The following is a 6,000-nucleotide window of genomic DNA, read 5'->3' as shown; positions in this document are numbered from 1 at the left end:
GACCAGGTTTGTTTTTCCTCACAATTTTTTCACATACCTCTAACAGTATTTTCATCTAGTGTGCATGTAAAATCTCTTACAAGACAGGTCTTGTAAAGTGAATCATTGGCTGCTGCTTTTTTTCTGATCACTAGATGTCAGCATAGCACACGTATCTATGACTAATAAACTACAGCTGCAGTTGTCTGGAAATTGTCATCCTATCCAAAACTTGGCATTTGTTTAAAAGAAAAACCTAGAAAAATATCACTTAGCCTATATAAAATGTGCCATCAAAGAGCTACAGTATGGCCTCAATACAAAATAGGCACAAGACACACATTCTAATCTCAGCTTTGCACTGAGTAGCTCTGCGGTCTCCCTAGTGACTTAATTGCTGGGTCTCATTTTCTCCCCTCTGTAAATCTCTAGAGTATTGAATGGAGTATTGTAATGGAGGTTAATTTCTGAGCTGCCTGAAACACCTGAGAAATGTTGTAAAGTGCTAAACTGGGAATTAGAACAGCTGAGTCCTCTCCCTGACTTGGCCATTGACCTGCTCCTTGAACTTGATCACAGCATTGCCCCTTTTTGTTTCTCAGTTTCTCTTCTCCAGTCTGTTTTTATTTACCATATTTACTTGAATCCAAAAGGAGGTTTCCTCACCCCACCCCCCAACCTCAATCAGCATGGGGATTAAAAAACCTCACCTTGGATTCAAGTACCTGGCGAGGGTAGGCGGCAGCTCAGCCCCAGCCCCAGCCCCAGGCTTGGGGCTGAACCTGGAGCTAAGGTAGCACCTGCCCCAAGCCAATATGATTCATCTGACAGGGGAGGGGGTTTGCAGCTGGAGGAGTACTTGCTCCCTCCTCCCCTCCAGTGTTCCCCTCCTACCTTACCTTGTGCTCCTTCAGTCCCCCCAGTCCCAACCCAGTCTGGCTGGGTGCTGCCACAGTGGCAGCCAGGTACTGCCACTTCTCCCTGACTGGGCTGGGGCTGGGGCTGGGGCTGCGGCTGCCACTGCTGCTGACTGCCCCTCAGCTGGAGCAGAAATGCAGCAGCAGGTAAGGGGGGCAGGCATAGGTGGACAGGCAGAAGGAGTCGGGTACAGGGATGGGGGGGATATGTGGCAGGGGGAAGGCTGCAGGTGGAAGCAGGGGATGCAGCCAAGCACAAGCAAGTGGGAAGGGGGCAAGGCAGCAGGCACAGTAATGGAGGGGCAGGTGGCAGAAACCCATATGGCCAGGCACAGGGGGACAGGCAGCAGTGGGGGAGGCACAGGCATGAAGGAACAAGGAGGAGCAGAGGCAGTCTTGCCACACCCATAGGTCAGAAGCCTGAGGGCCAAAAAGGCAGCAACAGGTAGAATGGGCAACGTCAATAAGAGCTTGGGCACCTGAAGGAGGGCTGTTAAGTCGTTCATAGATGATGTGGTCAGCTATCTGAGCTTGAGTGCCACAGTTGCAGCCAGGGTCATTGGCCCCAAGAGTGCACGCTTGCCTTAAACCATACAGTGCCCGTTCTGAGATGATTACGAGTAGTCCAGGCCCTGTAGGCAGCTGCCAGCAGGAGGGGTGGAAGCTGGTGCTGGGGATGAAGTTTTTAGCCACGGTTCTTGCGCAGCATATTGCCTGCTCCACTGATGGGAGGTCCATGTTGTGGATCACATGCCATCAGTAGATTCAATGAATTTATTGGCCTGAGTGGAGAATGGGTTCAGAGACTTCAGGTAGTTTGTTTTTTGGCTTGTGGCTCCTAGGCTGGAGTGCAAAGAATGGTCCAGATCTTGGGCTTTGAGGCCTAGGGCTAGGGTAGCAGCCTGTCTCCAGATGTATATACTAAAGATTACCTAGTAAAGTGATCAAGCAGGAGATGTATTCAAAGACACAAAAGATGCTTAGGGGCAAATCCATTAATAGGATTTAAGCAGTGAAGTCCTACCCTACTCGCTCTCTCAGCACTGCTATTTTCAAAACCCACATTCACCTGCCATAGTCCCCAGAGTCACCTAAAGTTCCCAAGAAGCTAAGCTTTCAATATTAAAGTTTGCTAGGTTTCTACATTTTTGATTCAGGGCATTTGCGCAGCAGTGCCTCTGTGCTGAGTAGTTTGGTGTTTACCTCATGTCTAAGCTCTGTTGGGAAAGTGCACTGGAGTGAGACTCTACGGTCTGGTGGTAGGGCCATTCCCCTGGGCTTCAGTCCCTGAGTCAGTGCCTATTTAAGTATTTTAACAATGATGTACCATGGGTCGCTGGCGCCTGGGGACCAATGCTTGCATTTGCACCCCCGCTCTGTACTTCTCATAGCAATACTTAGTCACATCGTGTGATAAGAAGTCTGAAGGGCCTGGCTGGCACTCGGGGGCCATGACTCCCTCCTGCCCCTCCCCCGGTCAGTCTGCCACTGCATTTTATCAAATGACTGTTTAATACAAAAAAGTTAGATAAAAAGTCCTTCATTGGTGGAGTAGGAAGTGGAACATAGGCTTCCCTTATCCTCTCTCTCCAGGTGAACTGTTCTCATTCTGGTTTTCTTTCTCTGGCTCAGGAATATTTTACCATTTCAGGGGTGTCAAAATCAGCCTGGCCCTGGGACAGATCCATACCTTGTGGGCTTCTCCTGGGCCAGATCCATGGAGCAGCAGCTTATGTGGTGGGTCCAGGTCCAGTGGTGCAGGTCCATATTCAGGTGGCAGCATGGATTGAAGAATTGAGCTACAGCGGTTGGGGAATCAGACAGCAATGGGTTAAACAAGGGCTGTGTTTGCACAGCCTTCACTTGCCCCCCTGCCAGCAATGGTCATGTCTGTCCAGGGACCCCAAATTCAGCAGCAGACCTTGTTCCATCATCTGCTGAATTACTGGAGGGCTGCCTGGAATGGCTCTGCAAGCCAGATCTCTCTCATGGGCTGCATATGTTTGAAACACAATGGGTGCATCTACACATGGCCATATGGAGCCTTTGTTATTGTGCCATCATTTAGTACCTCCTTTTGGAGGTGTACTGCACCATGCCGGCCATGCATGGTTATTTTTGGCCACTATGTCACCACAGCAACGTGCTATAACAAGGGAGCATGTTGCTACGGCAACATAGCAGCGGTGTCACTGTTTTTGCCAATGGATACTACAGCACCATAGTGTCTTGTGTAAACACGCCCTATGTGGAACTGCTCTGCCAGAAGGAAATGAGTCCTCTTCTTTGCCTCCACTCCATCTTGCCTAGAGAATCACCCATATAGCTTCTTGATTTAGGCCGTTTCCCAAGAGGTGGGAGATGGGGACTAAGCTTCTCTGCTCATCAGAGGAGTTGACTGCCACAGATTCCATTTTTATCCACTTTCCATATATACTATGGGAAGCCTAGGCAGCAGTGTGGATTTCACTGTGATGGCAAGGAGCTTAAAATTAGTTGCTGTAGTCCTGAGCACTGATACTCAATGGATTTAGCACATAACTCCCATTTATTTTCAACGGTACTTAGGCACCTGCTATGTGCCACTGAAAGTCTTTTCTAAGATGCTTAATTTAAATTACACAATTACATCACATTCAGACATGCAGTACCAGCCTCATGCACTAGACAGCAGAAATATCTCAAAAGTAAAGAAGTATGCTTTAGGGCTGTGGTTCTCAACCTTTCTAGACCCAAGATGCCCCTCATTTGGCTTGAGGCACCCCTCCATAACTTTTGTGAATTGAGCAGCAAACATTTAAAAAGCTAATGTATTTATTATAGTGCTTACATCTTAGTAGAGGGGCCACACCATGAGGGCAGGGCAGTGGCCAGGCATGGAGGAACTTAAGTCTGCATTTATTTCCTCTCACCTGTCTGCACCCTTCAAAAGCTTTCATGACAACCCAGGGTGCTTGGTACTCTGGCTGAGAATCACTGCTTTAGGGTTTCAGTGGCCGTAATCTGATCCCAACAATGAAATTTTTTAAAATGCGTTGTTAGACAAAAACTTGTCACAGAACATATTCCAAATATTAGGGGACTATGTGGCCTTTATATGTCTAAGTGCAATCTTGTTATACCCTGCTCGAGTCCCTGAAGAATTGTTATCATCACACCTGCTCTTGTATTTTGTCTTCATCTTAGCCATAATGCTAAGGCAGAAAAGAGCAGTGAGGAAGAGGAAAAGGACTCATCTACCTGGTGCATTAAGGATTTTTCTGGGGCTCAGGCGTGATGGAAAAGGATTCCATTTGGATGTCTAATAGAGTAAACTAATATCATCTTGTATCCTGTAGCTCCATCTCTATTTACACTTCCAATATTTTAATCCTGAAAATATATTCCATGCTCCTGTGATGTTTGTATTTACTGTATTTCACATTTTCAAGAAGTGACATACTCTTGCCTGACAAAGAAGGATGGACATCCTGAATCTAGGAGGAAGTAAGATGAGGTGTGGACTACAAGGATATTCAGAGTAGACAGATGTACACCTATATAGCCTTGCCTAAGGGGGGCGATATACAACACACTTACAACAGCGGCATTTACATAGGTTTTGTATGCTGATGATAATCACACTACTTGGAATATGACAGCACCTTGTCACTGCATGGAAGAGTCTGCTGCAACTGGCTAAGATGGCAAACGCATGACACAACCATATTATTTATGGGGTATTTTAGGTGACTTAAGCCACTGGCCCATAATCTTTACAAGCTGTGGCCAAAAACAAGCTGGCTCCCATCTGATATCGGTCCGGGAGTTTCAATGGCACATCAGTGGCAGAGAAGGCTTTGCCTGTCCCAGTGCCAGACTATGGCACAGGCCCAGTTTCCAGCTAGGGAGGAGCTACACGGGGGCTGAGCAGCTGAAATAAGTGTCCATGCTATTACTGCTTCTCCCACCCTCTGCCTTCTCCCTTGCCTCCCAGCTGCAGTGTAGGCACAGCTCGAAGCTGCCTGGACCTGGCCAGCTTCCCATCAGGTGAAAGCTGTGTCCATGTTGCAGCCAGGGATGGGGACCTGCAACTGCTTGTCCCAGCACAGGTATGGCCACAAAGAAAAACCCTCCAGTTCCTTAGGCCAGCATGTTGCTGACCCCTGACTTATACCGTCATGTATTGTTGTATCTCTGCATCCTTATATATGTACATAAGGGAAATTCAAACCATTGTTCACTAATTAGATGATATATTTTGACCCCAATATAGTTGGCAGTTGGTATTTGAAGAACTGGGTACTAATACAACCTTAAATAGTAACAGACATAAGTGTCTTGCAATGTGCTATGCCAAGGCTTTGAGGGTCTTTTTCATTAAAAATGTAAACAACTCCCCAGTTGCCTTAAAGTAGAAAAATTAAATCTAAGATATTCTCTCTCTCATGCTACGACTGCTTAATAATCAAAAAAAGCAAGCATTCTCCTGTTCCAGGGCCGGTACAGAAAATATTCATGGTCAAAATGAAACTAAGCCAGACTATCAGCAAAGGACTCAGTGGAGAGAGCCAGACTTGCAAGCAATAAATCTGAGTGATTTTTAAAGAAATAACATCTGTCCAGTTTGGCCAAGGACAAGTAACCAAGTATTTTGCCTCACTTGAGGGTTAAAATCCTCCATAAGTTGAGTCACGGCTTTGCAAAATGGAAGACAGCTGTTTCACAGACAATGGGAGATGATCCAGATGACTTGCATTAGTACTCTTATAAATCATACAGTTAGAATCACATCTTAAAAACAAAACACTTTGTGTTGCAGTTTGCCAAAAGAAAACCCAGACTTCTAATAAAAAAGCAGACTTGCTTATTTCCCACAGTAGGTATAAGTGTTCACAGAACCAAGCAGACACTGATCAAAGATAGTCTGAACCATTATCAAACTGCTTTTAAGAATTTCCTCAACCAGCAAATCAAGCTTCACATTTTCAACAAATGCAATAACAACCCCAGCACTTAAGATTAAGCTATGACTAATAAACACTCTTTTGTCTAGCCAACATCACAAAGGGATACTGACTCTCCTTTGTAACAGCTCTTGAAATCCAGCTGTTTGATTCTTCAT

The sequence above is a fragment of the Gavialis gangeticus genome, unplaced genomic scaffold (assembly GCF_001723915.1).
Source record: "Gavialis gangeticus isolate Ggan-Ray unplaced genomic scaffold, GavGan_comp1, whole genome shotgun sequence".
Lineage (NCBI taxonomy): Eukaryota > Metazoa > Chordata > Crocodylia > Gavialidae > Gavialis > Gavialis gangeticus.
The sequence above is the reverse complement of the archived record's forward strand: the minus strand, read 5'-3'. Positions refer to the sequence as shown.